Genomic DNA, 23711 nt, shown 5'->3' with positions numbered 1-23711 from the left:
AATGGTCTCAGAATGCGATGATTCAAGTCAGGAATGAAAGAGCGCTAAAGTATCATTCAGATGACCAAAAATTGACCTAATCCGACATCAAATGAGGGAATTATGAGCCTCTCCATTAGATCGCGCGATTTCGAAAGATTAACAATCCAAATTGCAAAATGACGATCGAAGAGTTCCAACGTGCTTTTGGGATATTGAACGTTCTCAGAAATAGCCAACCATTTGGAAGCTTGTCGATCTACCATTCCAATGAGCTCAAAATAGTCTAAATTTGACCACTAAAGAGAGAGTAATGAAGGTTACTATTGGACAAGGAGATAAAGGGAAAATTCAGGACCAACGACTGCGATCCCACTTACGGATGCGTAAATGGTCTCAAAATACGATGATTCATGTCAAGAATGAAGAAGTACTAAACTACCTTTTAGATTACCAAAAATCGACCCAATCTGACATCAAACGAGGGAGTTGTGAACATCTCTATTAGATCACGCTATTTGGAAAGATTAACAATCTAAATTGCAAAATGACGATCGAAGAGTTCCAACATGCTTTTGGGTTATCGAACGGTCTCAGAATTAGCCAATTCTAGTCCCATTTGGAAGGTTGTCGAGTTACCATTCCAATGTGCTCAAAATAGTCTACATTCGACCATTGAATAGAGAGTTATGAAGTTTACTATTGGACAAGGAGATGAAGGAAAAATTCAAGACCGACGACTGGGATCCAACTTACGGATGAGCAAATGGTCTCGGAATACGACGATTTAAGTCAGGAATAAAAGTGCACTAAAGTACCTTTCAAATGACAAAAAATTAACCCAATTCGACATCAAACGAGGGAGTTATAAGAATCTCCGTTGGATAGTGCGATTTGGAAAGATTAACAATCCAAATTGCACAATGACAATCGAAGAGTTCCAATGGGCTTTTGGGATATCAAACGGTCTCAGAATTAGACAATTCTGGTCCCATTTGGAAGCTTGTTGAGTTACCATTCCAATGAGCTCAAATAGTCTAAATTCGACCACTGAAGAGAGAGTTATGAAGGTTACTATTGGACAAGGAGATGAAAGAAAAATTCAGGACTGACGACTGTGATCCCACTAATGGCTGCATAAATGGTCTCGGAATATGAGGATTCGAGTCAAGAATGAAAGAGATATAAAGTACCTTTCAAATGACCAAAAATCGACCCAATCCAACATAAAATAAGGGAGTTATGAGCAACTCCGTTCGATCGCGCGATTTGGAAATATTATCAATCCAAATTGGAAAATGATGATCAAAGAGTTCCAACGAGATTTTGGGAAATCGAACAGTCTTAGAATTCGATTATTTCGGTCGCATTTGGAGGCTTGTCGAGTTATCATTCCAATGAGCTGTAAATTGTCTAAATTCGACCACTAAAGGGATAGTTATGAAGGTTACTATTGGATAAGGAGATGAAGGAAAAATTCAGGTCTGAAGGGAGTTATAAGCATCTCCGTTGGATCACGCGATTTGAAAAGATTAACAATCCAAATTTCCAAATCATGATCGAAGAGTTCCAATGGGCTTTTGGGATACCTAACGGTCTCAGAATTAGAAAATTCTGGTCCCATTTGGACGCTTGTCGAATTAGAATTACAATGAGCTCAAAATAGACTAAGTTTGACCACTGAAGAGAGAGTAATGAAGGTTACTATTGGACAAGGTGATGAAGTAAAAATTCAAGACAGACGATTGCGATCCCACTTAAGGATCCGTAAATGGTCTCGGAATACGATGATTCAAGTCAGAAATGAAAGAGCACTAAAGTACCTTTCAAATGACCTAAAATTGACCCAATCCGACATTAACGAGGGAGTTATGAGCATCTCTGTTGGATCGCGCGATTTGGAAAGATTAACAAACAAATTGTAAAATGATGATTGAAGAGTTGCAACGGGCTTTTGGGATATCGAACAGTCTCAAAAGTAGATAATTCTGGTCCCATTTGCAAGCTTGTTGAGTTACCATTCCAATGAGCTCAAAATAGTCTAAATTCGACCACTAAACAAAGAGTTATGAAGGTTACTATTGGACAAGGAGATGAAGTAGAAATTCAGGACCAACGACTACGATCCCACTTACGGATGCGCAAATGGTCTTAGAATACGACGATTTAAGTCCAGAATGAAAGAGAACTAAAGTACCTTTCAGATGACCAAAAATCGACCCAATCAGACATCAAACGAGGGTGTTGTGAGCATCTTCGTTGGATTGCACGATTTAGAAAGATTAACAATCCAAATTGTAAAATGACAATCGAAGAGTTCCAACATGCCTTTTGGATATCGAACGGTCTCAGAATTAGACAATTCTAGTCCCATTTAGAAGCTTGTCGACTTACCATTCCAATGAACTCAAAATTGTGTAAATTCGACCACTGCAGAGAGAGTTATGAAGGTTACTATTAGACAAGGAGATGAAGGAAAAATTCAGGACTGATGACTACTATCCCACAAACGGCTGTAAAAATTATCTCAGAATACGATGATTTGAGTCAGGAATGAAAGAGAACTAAAGTATCTTTCAAATGACCAAAAATTGACCCAATCCAACATCAAACAAGGGAGTTATGAGCATCTCTGTTGGATCGCGCGATTTGGAAATATTATCAATCCAAATTGGAAAATGAGGATTGAAGAGTTCCAACGGGCTTTTGGGATGTCGAACGGTCTCAGAATTAGACAATTCCGGTCGCATTTTGAAGCTTGTTGAGTTACCATTCCAATGAGCTCAAAATAGTCTAAATTCAACCACTAAAGGGAGAATTATGAAGGTAACTATTGGACAAGGAGATGAAGGAAAAATTCAGGTCTGACGACTGCGATCCCACTTACAGATGCACAAATGGTCTCAGAAAATGATGATTTAAGTCTGGAATGAAGGAGCACTAAAGTACCTTTTAGATGACCAAAAATTGACCCAATCCGACATCAAACAAGGGAGTTATGAGCATCTCTGTTGGATCGCTCGTTTTGGAAAGATTAAGAAACATTACAGAATGACAATCGAACAGTTCCAATGGCCTTTTGGGATATGAACGGTCTCAGAAGTAGACAATTCTGGTCCCATTTGGAAGCTTGACGAGTAACCATTCCAATGATCTCAAAATAGTCTAAATTCGACCACTGAAGAGAGAGTTATGAAGGTTACTATTGGATAAGGAGATGAAGTAAAAATTCAGGACCGACGACTACGATCCCACTTACGGATGCGCAAATGGTCTTGGAATATGACGATTTGTCTCTGGAATGAAAGAGCACTAAAGTACCTTTCAGATGACCAAAAATTGACCCAATCTGACATCAAATGAGGGAGTTATGAGCATCTTCGTTGGATTGCACGATTTGGAAAGATTAACAATCCAAATTGCAAAATGATGATTGAATTGTTCCAATGGGTTTTGGGATACCGAACGGTCTCAGACTTAGACAATTTGGGTCCCATTTAGAGGCTTGTCGAGTTACCATTCTAATGAGCTCAAAATAGTCTAAACTCGATCACTGAAGAGAGAGTTATGAAGGTTACTATTGGACAAGGAGATGAAGTAAAAATTCAGGACCGACGACTACGATCCCACTTACGGATGCGCAAATGGCCTTGGAATACGACGTTTTGGCTCAGGAATGAAAGAGCACTAAAGTACCTTTCAGATGACCAAAAATATACCCAATTCGACATCGAACAAGGGAATTATGAGCAACTTCGTTTGATCGTGCGATTTGGAAAGATTAACAATCCAAATTGCAAAATGACAATCGAAGAGTTCCAATGGGATTTTTGGACATCGAACGGTCTAAGAATTAGACAATTCTGGTCCTATTCGGAAGTTTGTCGAGTTACCATTCCAATGAGCTCAAAATAGTCTAAATTTGACCACTAAAGGGAGAGTTATGAAGGTTACTATTGGACAAGGAGATGAAGGAAAAATTCAGGTCTGACGATTGTGATCCCCCTTACAGATGCACAAATGGTCTCGGAATATGATAATTTAAGTCTGGAATGAAGGAGCACTGAAGTACCTTTCAGATGACCAAAAATCGACCCAATCTGACATCAAACGAGGGAGTTATGAGCATCTCCGTTGGATCGCACGATTTGGAAAGATTAAAAATCCAAATTGTAAAATGACAATCGAAGAGTTCCAATGAATCTTACTGACTTGAGAACCTTTTTCAGTTTGAATCCTTTTGAGAACCTTTTTTACTTCTCCAAGGGTTTCTGATTTGTCCCTTAAGAAGACAACCCATGTATATCGGGGAAAGTCATCTACTATTACAAAAATATATCTTTTGCCACCTCGACTTTCCATCCTAGTAGGTCCTACTAGATCCATATGGAGAAGCTCGAGTGATCTTGATGTGGTATTGGAATTCATCTTTTTGTGTGAGTTCCTTGTTTGTTTGCCATTCTGGCATTCACCACATATTTTATCTAATTTTTGTAGTTTGGGTAAACCTCTTATAAGTTCCCGTTTGCTCAATCTATACGGATTTTGGTAGTTTACATGTCCAAGATGTTTGTGCCATAAGTCAGTCTCGTCTGTATGGACCATGTAACACGATTGATTAGATGAGCTGGATTCGTTAACAATATAGCAGTTTTCAGACGTTCTACATCCAGTTAGTATTACTGAACCCTTGTTGTTTAGAATCTCACAGCTTTGATTAGAAAACTGTACACTATGGTTATTATCACAAATCTGAGATATGCTTAGAAGATTATGTTTCAGTCCTTCAACATACAATACATTTTTAATCAAAAGAAGGTTATAGAGTTGAACCGTACCTTGGCCCATAATCTTGCAGTTGCTGCCATCACCAGATGTGACTGAACCATCAGTCATGTCTTTGAGATTAGTGAATAAACCTTTATCACCAGTCATATGCCTTGAGCATCCACTGTCTAGTTACCACTTTGAATGGCTTGTTGCTTTGAAAGCGGTGTGAGCAACCAAGCAGGCAACTTTAGGAACCCATTTCAGAACTGTTTTGGGTTTAAGAGTATAGTTGGTCTTCTTCTAATTGATGTTGTAAGAATGACCTACTAAGTTAGATTTGAAGAGCTCATTGAGTAAATCTACTACCTTTTCAGCAAGAGGGTTTCAGTTCGAATTTTTAAAGTTAACATGGCTGCTTGTAGGTTTTTGAAAAGTTTTTGTATTTTTAGAAAAACCTTGATAAGTACTTTTTCCTTTTGAGTTTAAGGACTCTCCTTTCACAAACTTGGGAGGAGTATACTTTTGTTTAGGAGGTATATTCTTATCATAGCCCAATCCGGATTGATCGCCACTTTTTCTTGATCTGGATAATAGTTTTTCTAACTTTGGATCACCTTGGGCATACCTCCATGTATCCTTTAAACTCAAAAGAGAAGATACTTCATTTTTAAGTATCTCATTTTCAGATTTTCAATCAGCGAGGTTTTAAATTCTAAATCACATTTTAATTTTTCAAAATAATTTGAAATTTGGGATTTTACTAAAACAAGTGATTAAAAACATTCTTTGAGTTTAAAAAACTTTTCTTTTTGAAGTTTAAGTTTGACAGCAATTTTACAACTTTCCTTGTATAGGGCATTGTAAGCATCTTGAAGATCATCTTCATTTTCATAATTACTATTCAGATTTTCTTCACTAGTCGAATCATCATGATCTAAAAAAGTGAATTTAGCTAGAGTCATAAGGGCTTTAACTTCACTGCCCGACTCGGTTTCAGAATCTTCTGATTCAGAATAAGCTTCAGAATCAGATGATTCATCCCAAGTAGCCAACATACCCTTTCTTTTTATTTTGTCCTTTTAAAGACATTTGTTTGTTATGTGCCCATACTCTTGGCAGTTGTAACATTAACTATCTTTCAAAGACTTCCAACTTTTAGATCTAGGTTTAGATCTTTTCTTATCATTTGATTTTGAAAATCTACCTTTTTCTTGCTTTTGAAATTCTTGTAAAATTTCTTCGCTAAAAGAGTCATATCATCTTCAGAATTTTCTAAATTCGAGTTTTCTTGAGAAATACCTTTAGAAGATTTGAAAGCAATGGATTTACATTTAGGAGCTTTAAAGTTTAACTCATAGGTTTGTAAAGATCCAACTAGTTCTTCTACCCTCATATTATCTGTATCAGGAAGTTCCTGGATCGCGGTTACCTTAGAGTTGAACCGTTCAGGAAGTGAGCGTAGTATCTTTGCACACACTTTACTTTCTGGGATTTTATCACTAAGACCCCACATTGAGTTTACAATGTCATTTAATCTTGTGTAAAAGTCCATAAACATTTCATTTTCCTCCATATGAATTTCTTCAAATTTGGTTTTGAGGAGTTGGACTTTATATTTTTTGACAATTGTAATACCCTCGCGTGTCATTTCTAATATATCCCAGGCTTGCTTTGCAGTATCACAGGATATATTCTTTTGAACTCATATGGTGATAGTGCGCAAGTGATTGCATTTAGTGCTTTTGCATTGGCACTACTCTCATTTTTCTGAAGGGTGGTCCATGAGAAATATGGTGTTACTCTCATTGATTTTCAACCATCAATACCAATCACTTCAGTGGTAGGTGGGTTCCATTCAGTCATTGTGGCTTGCCACACACTCTCATCCATTGATTTGGGGAAGATCCTCATCCTAGCTTTCCAATAGGCATAATTGGAGCCATCAAAGGGTGGAGGCCTAGTGACTAATAGGCTATCAAATTTTGACATCTTATATATATAGCTTAGATCGTTAGCTCAGGAATTAAATCCAAATAAAAAGCAATAAGAGCAAGCTATTAGGCTTTGATACCACTTGAAATGGCTAAGCTATATGTCCTAGAGGGGGGGTGAATAGGACTATGCCAAATTAAATTTAAATACTGCGGAATATGAAACAAAGGATAGATAACACTATACACCAATCACGGTATAGGAATGAAAAGTAACCTAAAATAGAGAAATTGAAACAAAATTTGTTCTAAGGACAACCTTACACCAAAAACCAAAGTTTATGGTAGGACAACCTTATTTCTAGAACAAATAGAGAAACTGAAGCTCAACGTAATAAAGAGATAACAAAAATATAATGCTGAAATGTAAATCTAAATTATTACAATATTCCTCACTAAGCTTGAAATGTAAAATTTACAACATTCTCATCTACACATACATTCCACAATTCTGAATGATAAAAGATAGGAAATATAAATCACACATCCACAACATAAAGAATTATAGTGGTTCACCTATGTATTCACCAACTGTTAAACAACAGCCACACAGAATGCTACTCCACTCCTAATATCCTCACATAGGGGATATTAACGTTCACTATCAAATTGGTTTTCACAGGTTCACCCAAAACCTTCACAATTGTGTCTTTTCCAAAAGGCTTACACAATTCAAAAACCCTCACTTCTGAGTTTTCTGGCTCTCCTCAGATAACCAACAACTTTGAGATTTATCTGGCTTAACTTCAAATAAAACCAAACAATGTAAATTACACAAATTGTAAAATACCTGATTTTCTCCTTTGTTGTAGCAGCCCAGAAGAACCAAGTCGGAGTAGAGATTTGAATGTCAAAGTTCAATGTCCAATACTCACTTTATAATGGTTCTAGGTTCTAATAGATTTTAAATTAAAACAAAATAGCCAGCTCTAATTGATTTTGATTCCAGAAAAAGGAAAACAACAATTCCTCTTTTCATATTAGATTGGAATACAAGAAATAAAATTAATTAAGAAAGCTAAAGAAAGAGAATATTAAATATGCACACTTAGCTTATATGGAGCACCGACTTATCTCTTAGAAGACCGAATTAAATTAACTTGAATTACTTATTTTATTCTGAGATTCATACTCTTTTTATAGGTGACCAAATCACGCCTTTGACTAGTCTAAGGTCCTCTACGACTGGTCGTAGAACCAATAGATATTTGAAAGTTCGAGCGCAATAAGATTTGGCAGTTTCACGACTGGTCGTAGGTTTCCTTCAACTGGTCGTAGGTGGTCGAATTTCAACGCTGTTCTTTGAGTCATAGGTCTACGACTGGTCGAAGATGCAGTCGACATTGTTCTTACGACTAGTCGAACAGTCCCCAGGACTAGTCGAAGCCTAACAGAAAATATCCGATTTTTGTAACAAACTCACTACTGATCCAGGAAATATTTAGACAAGTCGAAGCAGTGCTAGGACTAGTCGAACAAAGTCCAGGACTAGTCTTAAAACATACCAAACTCACATATATAAAACATATGAATTATGTATCCAAAATGGCCTACTCTAAAGGTCAACTTAAGGTTAGTCATACCTCAATAGTGAAGTAAGGACATTGAAACTTTAGAGACGAATGACCTTTGAGAGTAACAGATTGAAGTCTTGATGTCGTTTAAACTTGAGAGTTTTTTGAGATCTTAAGATTGAACTTGAAAGCTTCTTGAGATTCTTGACTTGTGAACAGTGCTTGTTAAACTAAGTTGATCTTGAGTAGTGCATTGTTCTTCACTGATGCAAGGTTCATAACAGTGTCTTTGGCACCACAAATTTGACAACAAACAAGGCTATAAACTATAGCACTTATAGAAGTAAAAATTCAGGACTGATGACTGTGATCCCACTTACGGATGCCCACATGGTCTCAGAATACGACGATTCAAGTCAGGAATGAAAGAGCACTAAAGTACCATTCAGATGACCAAAAATTGACCCAATCCAACATCAAACGATTGAGTTATGAGCATCACCGTTAGATCGCGCGATTTCAAAAGATTAACAATCCAAATAGCAAAATGACGGTCGAAGAGTTCCAATGGGATTTGGGATACCGAACGGTCTCAAAATTAGTCAATTCTGGTCCTATTTGGAAGCTTGTCGAGTTACCATTCTAATGAGCTCAAAATAGTCTAAATTAGACCACTGAAAAGAGAGTTATGAAGGTTACTATTGGACAAGGAGATGAAGGAAAAATTCAGGACAAAAGACTACGATCCCACTTACGAATGAAAGAGCACTAAAGTACCTTTTAGATGACTAAAAATCAACCCAATTGGACATCAAACGAGGGAGTTATGAGCATCTCCGTTGGATCGCGCGATTTAGAAAGATTAATAATCCAAATTCTAAAATGACAATTGAAGAGTTCTAATGGGCTTTTGGGATATCGAACGGTCTAAGAATTAGACAATTCTAGTCCCATTTGGTAGCTTGTCGAGTTACCATTCCAATGAGCTCAAAATAGTCTAAATTCGACCACTGAAGAGATAGTTATGAAGGTTACTATCGCACAAGGAGACGAAGTAAAAACTCAGGACCGACGACTGGGATCGCCCTTACGGATGCGCAAATGGTCTAAGAATACGGCGATTCAAGTCAAGAATGAAAGAGCACTAAAGTATCGTTCAGATGACCAAAAATCGACCCAATCCAACATCAAACGAGGGAGTTATGAGCCTCTTCGTTGGATCGCACGATTTTGAAAGATTTACAATCCAAATTGCAAAATGACGATCGAAGAGTTCCAACGTGCTTTTAGGATATTGAACGTTCTCAGAAATAGTCAACCATTTGGAAGCTTGTCGATTTACCATTCTAATGAGCTCAAAATAGTCTAAATTCAACCACTAAAGAGAGAGTAATGAAGGTTACTATTCGATAAGGAGATGAAGAAAAAATTCAGGACTAACGACTGCGATCCCACTTACGGATGCGCAAATGGTCTCGAAATACGATGATTCAAGTCAGGAATGAAAAAGCACTAAAATACCTCTTAGATGACCAAAAAATCGACCCAATCCGACATCAAACGAGGGAGTTATGGACATCTTCGTTGGATCACGCTATTTGGAAAGATTAACAATCTAAATTGCAAAATGACGATCGAAGAGTTCCAATGTGCTTTTGGGTTATCGAACGGTCTCAGAATTATCCAATTCTCTTCCCATTTGGAAGGTTGTCGAGTTACCATTCAAATGTGCACAAAATAGTCTACCTTCGACCATTGAATACAGAGTTTTGAAGTTTACTATTGGACAAGGAGATGAAGGAAAAATTCAGGACCGACGATTACGATCCAACTTACGGATGAGCAAATGGTCTCGGAATACTACGATTCAAGTCAAGAATGAAAGTGCACTAAAGTACCTTTCAAATGATAAAAAATTGACCCAATCTGACATCAAACAAGGGAGTTATAAGCATCTCCATTGGATAGCATAATTTGGAAAGATTAACGATCTAAATTACAAAATGATGATCGAAGAGTTCCAACATGCTTTTTGGATATCAAACGGTCTCAGAATTAGACAATTCTGGTCCCATTTAGAAGCTTGTCGAGTTACCATTCCAATGAACTAAAAATTGTCTAAATTCGACCACTGAAGAGAGAGTTATGAAGGTTACTATTGGACAAGGAGATGAACGAAAAATTCAAGACTGACGACTGCGATCCCACTAACGGCTACACAAATGGTCTCGGAATATGATGATTCGAGTTAGGAATGAAAGAGAACTAAAGTACCTTTCAAATGACCAAAATCGACCCAATCCAACATCAAACAAGGGAGTTATGAGCATCACCGTTGGATCGCGCGATTTGGAAAGATTATCAATCCAAATTGGAAAATGACGATCGAAGAGTTCCAACGGGCTTTTGGGATATCGAACGGTCTCAGAATTAGACAATTTCGGTCACATTTGGAAGCTTGTCGAGTTACCATTCCAATGAGCTCTAAATAGTCTAAATTTGACCACTAAAGGGAGAGTTATGAAGGTTACTATTGGACAAGGAGATGAAGGAAAAATTTTAGTCTGATGACTACGATCCTACTTACCGATGCACAAATGGTCTCGGAATACTATGATTTAAGTTTGGAAAGAAGGAGCACTAAAGTACCCTTCAGATGACCAAAAATTGACCCAATCCGACATCTAACGAGGGAATTATGAGCATCTCCATTGGATCGTGCGATTGGGAAAGATTAACAATCCAAATTACTAAATGATGATCGAAGAGTTTGAATGGGCTTTTGGGATACCTAACGGTCTCAAAATTAGACAATTCTGGTCCCATTTGGAAGCTTGTCGAGTTATTATTCCAATGAGCTCAAAATAGTCTAAATTCGACCATTAAAGAGAGAGTAATAAAGGTTACTATTGGACAAGGTGATGAAGTAGAAATTCAGGACCAATGACTGTGATCCAACTTATGGATGCGCAAATGGTCTCAGAATACGACGATTCAAGTCAGGAATGAAAGAGCAATAAAGTACCATTCAGTTGACCAAAAATTGACCCAATCCGACATCAAACGATTGAGTTATGAGCATCTCTGTTGGATCGTGCAATTTCGAAAGATTAAGAATCCAAATTGCGAAATGATGATCGAAGAGTTCCAACGGGATTTGGGATACCAAATGGTCTCAGAATTAGATAGTTCTGGTCCCATTTGGAAGCTTGTCGAGTTACCATTCTAATGAGCTCAAAATAGTCTAAATTAGACCACTAAAGAGAGAGTTATGAAGGTTACAATTGGACAAGGAGATGAAGGAAAAATTCAGGACAAAAGACTACGATTCCACTTAAGAATGAAAGAGCACTAAAGTACCTTTTAGATGACTAAAAATCGACCCAATTGGACATCAAACGAGGAAGTTATGAGCTTCTCCTTTGGAACGCGCGATTTGGAAAGATTAATAATCCAAATTCTAAAATGACAATCGAAGAGTTCTAATGGGCTTTTGGGATATCGAACGGTCTAAGAATTAGACAATTCTAGTCCCATTTGGTAGCTTGTCGTGTTACCATTCTAATGAGCTCAAAATGGTCTAAATTCAACCACTGAAGAGATAGTTATGAAGGTTACTATCGCACAAGGAGATGAAGAAAAAATTTGGGACCGACGACTGGGATCCCACTTACGGATGCGCAAATAGACTAAGAATATGACGATTCAAGTCAGGAATGAAAGAGCACTAAAGTATCGTTCAGATGACAAAAAATCGACCCAATTCGACATCAAACGAGGGAGTTATGAGCCTCTTCGTTAGATCGCGCGATTTTGAAAGATTAACAATCCAAATTGCAAAATGACAATCGAAGAGTTCCAATGTGCTTTTGGGATATTGAACGTTCTCAGAAATAGCCAACCATTTGGAAGCTTGTCGATTTACCATTCCAATGAGCTCAAAATAGTCTAAATTCGACCACTAAAGAGAGAGTAATGAAGGTTACTATCGGACAAGGAGATGAAGGAAAAATTCAGGACCAACGACTGTGATCCCACTTACAGATGCGCGAATGGTCTCGAAATACGAGGATTTAAGTCAGGAATGAAAGAACACTAGATACCTTTCAGATGACCAAAAATCGACCCAATTTGACATCAAACGAGGGAGTTATGAGCATCTTCATTGGATTGCACAATTTGGAAAGATTAACAATCCAAATTGCAAAATGACGATCGAAGTGTTCCAACGGGTTTTGGGATACCGAACGGTCTCGGAATTAGACAATTTGGGTCCCATTTAGAAGCTTGTCGACTTACCATTCTAATGAGCTCAAAATAGTCTAAATTCGACCACTGAAGAGAGAGTTAAGGTGGTTACTATTGGACAAGGAGATGAAGGAAAAATTCAGGACAGACGAATGCGATCCCGCTTACGGATCCATGAAAGGTCTCGGAATATGGCGATTCAAGTCAGGAATGAAAGAGCACTGAAGTACCTTTCAGATGACCAAAAATCAACCCAATTTGACATCAAACGAGGGAGTTATGAGCATCTCCATTGGATCACGCGATTTAGAATGATTAAAATCTAAATTGCTAAATGACGATTGATGAGTTCCAACATGCTTTTGGGATATCGAACGGTCTCAGAAATAGCCAATTCTATTCCCATTTAGAAGCTTGTCGAGTTACCATTCCAATGAGCTCAAAATAGTCTAAATTTTACCACTAAAGGGAGAGTTATTAAGGTTACTATTGGACAAGGAGATGAAGGAAAAATTCAGGTCCGACGACTACGATCCCACTTACGGATGAGCAAATGGTCTCGGAATACGGCGATTCAAGTGAGGAATGAAAGAGCACCAGAAGTTCCTTTCAGATGACAAAAAATTGACCTAATCCGACATCAAACGAGGGAGTTATGAGCATCTCCATTAGATAGCGTGATTTGGAGAAATTAACAATCCAAATTGCAAAATGACGATGAAGAGTTACAACATGCTTTTGGGATATCGAACGGTCTGAAAATTGGACAATTCTGGTCCCATTTGGAAGCTTGTTAAGTTAACATTCCAATGAACTCAAAATTGTTTAAATTCGAGCACTTAAGAGAGAGTTATGAAGGTTACTTTTAGTCAAGGAGATCAAGGAAAAATTCAGGACCAACGACTGTGATCACTGTAATGACCTTGGAAAATTTTGTGCTAATCTTTCCTTAGTAGTTTTTTTTTGGGTAATTAGCGCTATACTCGATTGCTTGTGAAATTTGCATCAATCACTTTAAATTGTATCTGCATGACTCAAAACCTGTAGATTAGTTAGCGCTATGTTACTCTGAAATCTGGGATCCATCGCTAAATCCAGTTGTTCTTGAAAATTTTTGGAAGATCTTAATCGGACCTGGACCGCGCGTCGAAAGTCCGATAGCAATGATCTTAGGCTGTTGCGGTCACCATGTTGGACTTGACCATCACCTCAAAAATCAAGTCCATGTGATGTTCTGGGTCGATTTGATTGAGTCCGGAGTGAAGAGTGTGAGAACGGTTGGAAACTTAATAAGATTTTATGAAATCTGAGTCGTGTCGCTTACGCGACGATTTTAAGCAATCTGACCGTTGGATTCTGACCCAATTTCACCCTCTGATCAGGAAGGTGGCCCAGGCATGTCCTTGTGCTTGTGGACCTGATTGAGATTCAGTGACCGTTGATTTGAGTGTGGTCTGCCACGGGTGATCCGAAGATCCGGTCGGTACGAAAACTCAGCTTGACCTAGATCCATGGTCAAAGAGCTTAAGTCCGACCTCTCGTGGTAATAGGCCCATCAGAAGTGCTTCGTTGGATTGTGAGAGGCTGGTTTGGTTATACCCTAAGTATACCTTGGCCCTGGGGTTATTTTCATCAATATTAAGCCTATTTATAGTCCTTAAACCCTAGCTCTCTTTTCCATACGAATTTCCTAACCCTAGCTAAGAAAGAGAAAGGAAAAGAGAGAGAAAGTGAGAGAGAAGTTGGTGAATCATCTTAGATTCTTTCCTGTTCTTCTTCATCCTTGAACCTTCACTTTGAATCGTTATTCCGACGATTCTGAGTTCATCTTTGGGTAAGTTAACCTAACCCTAATCAGTGGTAGAGCTTAGAATAGTCTTGGTGTTGTTATATCTCATTTCTATTCATGTTTTAGGTTATTCCTGTCGCCGTTGACGAAGACATATCGTCTGAAATCAGTTCGGTGTTCTTTTCTGGCTTAAGGTGCGGACTTTAAATGTATAGGTTATGGTTTTCAAGGCTTTCAATGCCAGTGAATGGTTTATTCTTGCTATGGATGAGATTTCACATGCTAAATGTTATGTTTATGTTGCGTTCCTGATATGCATGTGTTATATTGAGATTTGTGTATTTTATGTGTATGTATAAAGTACCGTATGCGTATAAAATATGAACCTGTGTTTACCATAATTATTTGTCATGTATGTATGCTAATTGTATGTGTGACAACTCCTTGGCAAAAGAAATTGTCCAAATGCGTGTATTTCAACATACGTCATGTATGTTGTATTATGTATTCTAAGTGTTTGTAGAAATGTCTGAATGATCTAAAGTGTGATATTTTAACCTAGTATGGGCATTGAGAAGTGATTCTCAACTCTCCCACTAGTGTGTATGATTTCCTTCATGTAAGTTACATTCCTTGTTGTTTAATTTCAAGTCTTACTTATGCTAACATTCATATTAAGTTGATATTCCTCAAATGCTTGAGTACCACATGATTTGAGTTGTTGCTCCATTATTGTTCTACATTCAATACTAATATCTGTTGTAGTGTAATGTGTTTGGGACTATGCATTAGTCCAGGAAATCGGTAATCAGCCTTAAGATCGTGGCTGAGGTTGCTTTCGCCACGTAGGACGTATTAGTCGAACCCGAGTCGTATTAGAGTTGTCATCAGTGGTTTGGCCACGCAGAGTGTTTGCGCACTCTATGTCATTCAACCCAACGTGCACTCGTGCTAGTCGAGTTCATCAAGTAACCCGATTGTCCGATGTATGTTCACCATGTATGGATGCTACTATTTGAATTTAGGGTACCAAACTTACCAATGAAATCCTATTAACCATGGTACTTGATCCGCTAAGACTCATGAGCCGGACATGGTGGTATGGAACATAGTGGTCGAGCTGTCGGCCTACGCTGGGGTGACGAGCCTTCCCGTAGTGACCAGTGAGCAACTAAACTCATGAGCTGATTATGGTGGTATGGGACACTATATTCGCGCTGTCGGCCTACATTGATTGGTGACGAGCCCTTTGTAGTGACCTCGAGCATGCCTGAATACCGTATTGAGGTGACGAGCCTTAGTGTAGTAGCGAAGGTGTGATAGGCATGCATTGATTGGTGACGAGCCCTTTGCAACGACCTCAAACCATATGATCGTATGAGATGTCTAGGACTGACGACCCTAGAATGGATCACTATTTGGATGGTGATATGAGGAAGGTACCTTAGCTTCCCAATCCTGCTGTATGAAAAGGACTAATAACAACTTGGTAATCATATTCATGCACCACATTTGCATGTGCTTTGTAGATGTGGCGCACTTTGAGGTAGTGTCATGCGTAACGTAAGATGAAGACGCTGAGGGTGTACGTGTGAGGGCATGCATCATTCTGCATGCATCTTTGCATTAACAAGAGTACTTAGGACATGTTTAATTGTTCTACTTTATCATTACTGCTTGATTGAACTGATAACATGTTAACCTGTGCTTTATTGTTCCACTGAGTTGATCACTCACTCCCACGTTCTGGGGCGGTGTTAAACACCCACCAGACTCTGTCTTAGCTGCTGATGTTGCAGATGTTGAGGCGACCTCTGAGGCAGAGCGGGAGATGGATGATGATGAGGCTGCTTTCTCTTTTATGCAGTTTTCAGACGGGTTCTAGTGAGCCTCGTTCTGATGCGCGGGATGCTGGGATTTCTTTTGGAAAATTAAATGATGTAATCTAATACTTGTAATTTTGATAGTAACACTTGTCAGAACGACCTGGTATGTATATGTACTTCAGGGATTTGCACTTGTACACATATATTTCTATAAGTCTTCCGCTTGCTTTCTTCACTTATCCCTGAATTATATTTGCTATTTGGCTTAATTTATTTCATGTTTTATGCACTAATACAGACAACATACATCCATCATTAAATATGTTGCATAAGTGATGTTTTGGAACTCGGGAGCTGAGTTATGCTCGACCCCTGAATTTCAAGGCGTTACAAGTTGGTATTAGAGCATGATTTGGATTAAACCGGACCTGGGTTATGGTCACACACCGCATGCTGTCGCCACTTTAGTATATTTGGGTGCGAGTTTGTCGCAGATTATGTGTTTGTGTTCCGTAGCTTCTATCGGCGAAAGTTTACTGAAAACGTTCGCTGAGGTCGAGTCTGTGCTCTCTCCTGGTCACACACAGCGACCTGAAACCCTTCCTAGACCATCTATTAATGAGTTTAGATGGTTTACCATTCTATTTCAACCATTTGATCTTCAAGAAATCTCTATTTGAATCAGATTTCTGCCCGAATGGCCCGATAGGCATCAAATCATGCAAAGGGGACGATCGGGGCATTTCCTGTGGGGCCTAGGGGGGACCCACATCATTTAGAGCTTGGGGGACCAGGAGGACCTCACCCAAACGGTGAGGCATCGTCGAAAGATCCAGAGACCGGCGATGCCATCGCCGGCTCGGCGAGGCCTCGCCGATCAGCGGGCCAGGCTGGGCGGGCCGGCTCGGGCCTACGTCTATTTAGCCTAGTGTGGCCCACCTTTCCATGGTTCGTTGATTAAAACCCCTTCTAAGACCTATTTCCTTCATAAACTTCCCTCCCAAGCTCTCCTTTTCTTGGAATCCTTCTCCAAACTTCTCCAAATCTCTTCCAAATCTTCTTCTTCTTCCATTTTCGTGCAAACCCCATCACCCCATCTGAAAACCCTCACCCCCATTGCTATTTATCCTTTCTTTCCTTCTCATTTGAGCTCTCACATTCTCTTTTGAGATCTCAAGTGTGTGGAAACTTTCCATCCTTCCTATTTCTCTCTTTCTCTCATTTCTCATGGCCCTCTTTGAGTTTATCACGGCCATCTTTTCCATTTTCTCCCTTCTTTCTTTGATGGGGAAGAAGAGAGCGCCCGTGGATGAAGCCGGGCCTAGCCGCCCAACCCGTGCACGGAGGCCGAGAGGTGCCGCCGCGAGCACGTCCGCCACTCGTGAATTCCAAACCAAGCGGGACCTCGATCCTCGAGCTCCCATTGGTAGAACCTTGTTGGCGGAGCTATCGCATGGAGTCTATGAAGGCCGTAGAGTCCTTTTTGAGGCTCATGTTGATCCGCGGCTGTATGGCGAGTTTCTGTTGTTGGAGCGCCTGGAAGGGGCTGGTTGGTGTCCCTTGTTTGAGGGCGAGTATCGCGCGAATGCAAGTACTGTTTGAGCTTTTTATGCCAATATTCGTGATCCTTCGCTGGAGCCGCTGCAGTTCAAGATTCCTTGTGGCAGTGGTCGGGAAGCTACGGTCGACGTCGCTTTGATATCCCGACTCCTGAATGTACCACTTGGTGAGGTGCATGCCAGCGAGAAGAATGTGAACAGTATGCGCGAGAGGGATCATCGCACCCGATCCTTGTGTGGTCGTCTAGTCGAATGGCAACCTAATAGGAGTCTTTTGGCTACCAACATGACGGACAACTTCCGTTTGCTTCACCACATGTGTACGTTCAATGTATACCCAAGGTGGAGCAACCGCAGCGAGTGTACACGCCTGATGGTAGATTTCCTGTATCAGGTGGGGCAAGAAGCGAAGTTGTGTGTGCCGACGTACATCCTGCGCCAGATTATTCTCATCGCTCGTTCGACTAGGAGGACCGAATCGCTTCCTTTTGGCCGCCTCATTTGTAAGCTTGCTCATGAGTTTGGCTATAGGCTTGGAGCAGAGAAGCCGGTTCCTGTTCGTCATATTAGCCTGACGACCCTTAAGCAGATGGAGATTGGTTCTGGTCGACATGCCTCAGAGAGTGAGGATGAGTCAGAGAGCGATGATGAAGAGAGTTATGCTGAAGGTGGTGCTGAGATTGAGGAAGAAACAGAGCAGGACGAGGAAGAGGTTGAGGCACAGGATACGAGTGAGAGCTCTCCTCCTATGGCACCAGAGCAGACTGCCAGAGATGCCCGTATTGTTCGGCTTGAAGAAGGGCAGGCTGTTCTACGCCAGGATATTATGGATCTTCGAGGCCTTGTGAAGCATAGGTTTAAGAAGGTGACTCGAACTCTGAAGTTTATCAAGTGTTGTTTGCAGGATAAGGGTGCCCCGCCTCCATCTCCTAATTCCGACGAGTAGTTGTCGTTGTAGTCGTCCTTTGCTTTGTTTGTTGTTTTCTTTCTGCGTGTAGCCATTGTTGGCTTTGTAGTTGGAGTTGTTTATAGTTGTTTGTTGTTGCTTGAAGTGTTAGATGTTGTAGTTCACATGCTTTCCTAGTCGTGATTCATGTAATGCTGCACTACTTGTATTGCGACAATTTTGTTTAATGGAATGCATGTTGTTTATCTTTGGAGTTGTGCTGTGAATGCTGTGTGGATGGATTATGTGGACGTAGAATCTGACAGGTTGCATCCTCTGTTGAATGTAGGGATGCCTCCTAAGGGTTCGAAGACTTCGGCCCGTCTCTCCTTGGTTGAGTCGCTTGCTGGGGTTCCTCCCTTGAGCGATAGCCAGACGGATCCACAGGCGGGCCCGTCTCATGCCGGTGTTGGGCCGACACCTATGGCTCCTCCAGTCACGCCCTCGGTTCCTGAGCCGAGCCGTGCACCTTCGTCTGCTCCGCCTACTGATAGGTTTGAGCAGATGATGCTGTTGATGCAGCAGCAGCAGATTCAGCAGCAGCAGCAGCAGCAGGAGTTCCTCTCTTCCATGGCTGGCATCTTTGCTCAGTCAGTGGGGGTGACTCCACCTGCTTCACCTATGCCTCCATCTGGGAGCGCCAGTGCGAGCGGCACTTTTGAGCGATTCCAGCGCTTACGACCTCCTACATTTGCGGGTTCTCATAGACCCGAGGAGGCCGAGTATTGGATCGATCGCATCTCTAAGATGCTGAGACCGCTGCACTGCTCTGAGGTTGAGCAGGTTGAGCTTGCCTCCTTCATGTTTGAGAAGGAGGCCAGTCTGTGGTGGGACAGTGTTCTTCGCACTGTCGAGGAAGGTTTTGTGTGGTCGTGGCAGGCGTTTGAGGCATGCTTCCACGAGAAGTATTTCCCGGTTACGTACCGATATGAGAAGGAGAGTGAGTTCCTTCGCCTCCGCCAGGAAGGGTTGTCGGTGACTGAGTATGAGAACCGGTTCACTGAGCTGGGTCGGTATGTGCCTTTGATTTTGGGCGATCAACCGATGAGGATGCGGCGTTTCTCTGAGGGATTGAGACCTGAGATCTGATCGAAGATTTGCTGTGCCAGCATTTCTTCTTATGCGGAGTTGGTGAGCATGTCCTTACGAGTAGATCAGGACGGGGATAGGTCGTCCTGTATGCGAGCACCGATGGTTCCTAGGCCGCGACTGGATTTTCAGGGTGCACCTTTCCTTAGCAAGAGGCCGCGAGCAGATTCTCCTCCTAGGCGTTCAGCGCTGCCCGCTCAGCAGATGAGAGCTGATCTTCGCTGTTCGTATTGTGGGAAGATGGGGCATTTGGACAGTTTTTACTTTTCGCGTATGCGGGCCAGTGGTTTTACTCCACCGCAGAGGATTAGCTGTCCGATGCCTCAGGTTATTTCTCCTCCACCTCTTCGTTCAGCGCCAGCTCATCCATCCTTCAGACCTGCAGTTCATAGCTTTAGGCCACCTCAGCGGCCCATGGTTCCTCTGCCGAATCGTCAGCAGCAGGCTCGAGTTCATGCGCTCTCGGCTGAAGCGCCTATGTCTGACTTAGTGCCGAGGTTCTTCGAGGTGACAGCGCACATTGAAGGTATTCCCGTTTCTATGTTGGTGGATACAGGGTCCACTACTTCTCTTATATCGTATGCTGCAGTTAGGCGTTTGGGTTTGAGAACTGTTCCTATGCAAGGAGTGACGCTTACTACCGCTAGGGGGATTTCCTCTGCTTTGGGCAAGCATTGTGTGGATTGTTTGGTCGATCTTGGAAGTGGATCGATCCGGGTTGATTTCTTTGTCGCACCCCTTTATCATTTCGATGTTATTATGGGTATGGATTGGCTCACGAGGATGCGAGTTGAGATTGATTGTGAAGCAAGGTCGATGACCATCCATGGACCTGAGGGCGAGACAGTTACTTTCCCAGTTCAGGTCAGTTACCCTTTTCGTATTGATTATTATACTTCTCTATTGGAGAGTATGGCTGAATTGGCGTTAGTTAGCACGACGGTAGTTCGAGAGTTTGAAGATGTGTTTGAGTCGATTCCTAGATTACCTCCTCAGCGTGAGATTGATTTTGCTATCGACCTCATGCCTGGTGCAGCACCCATTTCTTTACCCACCTATTGTATGCCTCCGAGTGAAATGGAGGAGTTGAGGAAGCAGATAGATGGTTTGTTGAATTTGGGTTTTATTCAGCCTAGTGTGTCTCCTTGGGGAGCACCTGTTTTGTTTGTGAAGAAGAAGGATGGTTCCTTGCGATTATGTATTGATTATCGCAGGCTGAATTTGGTAACTGTGAAGAATAAGTACCCTTTGCCCAGGATTGATGATCTGTTTGATCAATTGAAGGGGGCACGGTACTTTTCGAAGGTTGATCTGTAGTCTGGGTATCATCAGTTGCGCGTCAAGGATGGGGACCTGTAGAAGACCGCTTTCAGGACTAGCTTCGGTCCCTATTAGTTCCTTGTGATGTCATTCGGTCTTACGAACGCACCAGCTGTGTTCATGGATCTGATGAACATGGTGTTTCGGCCATTCTTGTTCTGATTCGTCATTATTTTTATCGATGACATCTTGATTTATTCGGCGAGCCAGGAAGAGCACGAGGAGCACTTAAGAGCGGTTTTGGATACTCTTAGGAAAAATCAACTTTTTGTGCAGTTCAAGAAGTGTGATTTCTGGAAAGAGGAAGTCAAGTTCTTGGGACATGTGGTGTCCAAGGAAGGGATAGCTGTCGATCTTGCCAAGGTAGCTGCAGTGCAGGACTGGAAGCAGCCTGGTTCAGTTACTGAGGTAAGGAGTTTTCTGGGTCTTGCAGGCTATTATCGACGCTTCATTCAAGACTTCTCGAAGATTGCCAGACCGTTGTCGCAGTTGACACGGAAGGATTTGAAGTTTGCTTGGAATGAGCAGGCGGAGTTAGCTTTTCAGGAGCTGAAGGACAAGTTGACGTCCGCCCCTATGCTAGTATTGTCAGAGCAAGGGGTTAAGTATATTATATATACTGACGCCTCTCGCGTTGGCCTGGGTTGTGTCCTTATGCAGAAGGACAGGGTGATTGCTTATGCTTCGCGTCAGTTGAGGAAACACGAAGAGAATTACCCTACGCACGACCTGGAGTTAGCAGCTGTCATTTTCGCATTAAAGCTCTGGAGACATTACCTCTATGGTGAGGAGTTCGAGCTCTTTTGCGACCACAAGAGCCTTAAGTATATTTTCACGCAGCGTGATTTAAATATGAGGCAGCGCCGATGGATGGAAACATTGAAGGACTTTAAGTTCGATGTTTCTTACCATCCGGGTAAGGCGAACCTTGTGGCAGATGCGTTGAGTCGCAAGAAGGCTATTGAGTTTGCGGCTCCGCTGATGATAGCAGAGTGGGATATGTTGGAGTTCGTGCGAGATTTTGAGCAGAAGCTTACGGTGGTTGAGCCGTATGAGGTTATCGCACACATTCGTGTACAGCCCCTTATCGACGAGAAGATCGTTGCAGCTCAGGCAGATGATGAGCTTTTGGTGAAGATGAGGAAGCGGGTTGGTACAGATGAGAACTCCGACTGGAGTGTTAGTTCTGATGGGGGCTTACGATTTCATGGCCAGTTATGTGTTCCTGACATCCCTGACTTGAGACGGGAGGTTCTTGAGTTAGCTCATAGTTCTAAACTTGCGATGCATCTATGTAGCTCGAAGATGTATCAGGATATGAGGAGATCATATTGGTGGGACAATATGAAGGTCCAGATTGCTGAGTTTGTTTCTCGTTGTCTCACGTGCCAGCAGGTCAAGGCAGAGCATCGCCGACCTTCTGGGTTGCTGCAACCCATGCACATAGCAGAATGGAAGTGGGACTTCATCTCTATAGATTTTATTTCTGGGTTGCCGAGAACGAGGAAGGGATATGACTCTATTTGGGTGATCGTTGACCGATTAATGAAGTCGGCGCATTTCTTACCGATCAAAGTCACAAACTTTGCAGACGAGTTGGCTAGGTTGTATATCAAGGAGATAGTGCGTCTGCATGGAGTTCCCTTGGAGATTGTGTCTGATAGAGACACGTGTTTCACATCTATCTTCTGGACTCATATTCAGGAAGCGATGGGTGTGAAGTTTAGCACCGCGTTTCATCCGCAAACAGATGGGCAGACGGAGCGCGTGAATCAAGTCCTGGAAGACATGTTGCGAGCTTGTGTTTTGGATTCCAAGGACAGTTGGGATGATTGTCTTTAGTATGCAGAGTTCACGTATAATAATAGTTTCCAGGTGAGTATCGGCATGGCTCCCTATGAGGCATTGTATGGTCGCCCGTGCAGAGCACCACATTGTTGGGCAGAAGTTGGCGAGCGTAGTTTGCTTGGCCCGGAGTTGGTGCAGGTGACTTCAGAGAAAGTTGACATCATTCGACGTCGACTCCTGACAACCCAGAGTAGGCAGAAGAGTTATGCTGATACGAGGCGTCGACCACTTGAGTTTGAGGTTGGAGACCATGTATTTCTGAAGGTCTCTCCTATGAAGGGAGTTCTGCGATTCGGTAAGAAGGGGAAGCTGACACCGAGATTTATTGGTTATTTCAAGTTCTGGATCGAGTGGGAGCGGTAGCATACCACCTTCCTTTGCCCATACCTCTTGTGGGCGTGCATAACGTATTTCATGTTTCTATGCTGAAGAAGTACGTTCCTGATCCTTCACATATTATCAGTTGGGAGCAGGTGCAGTTGAGTGAGGATGCCACTTATGTACTGCGACCGACGTGTATTCTCGACAGGAAGGAGCAGGTATTGCATAGCAAGGTTATCCCCCTTGTGAAGGTGCTATGGACGCATCATAGTGAAGAAGAGGCTACTTGGGAATCTGAAGCTGAGGTTAGAAAGAGCTACCCTCAGATCCTTGAGGAATATGAGAAGGTATGAATTTCGAGGATGAAATTTTCTTTAAGGGGGGTAGATTGTAATGACCCTGGAAAATTTTGTGCTAATCTTTCCTTAGTAGTTTTTTTTAGGGTAATTAGCGCTATACTCGATTGCTTGTGAAATTTGCATCAATCACTTTAAATTGTATCTGCATGACT

Source organism: Magnolia sinica, chromosome 10 (genome assembly GCF_029962835.1).
Source record: "Magnolia sinica isolate HGM2019 chromosome 10, MsV1, whole genome shotgun sequence".
Classification (NCBI taxonomy): domain Eukaryota; kingdom Viridiplantae; phylum Streptophyta; class Magnoliopsida; order Magnoliales; family Magnoliaceae; genus Magnolia; species Magnolia sinica.
This window is presented reverse-complemented; position numbering follows the sequence as displayed.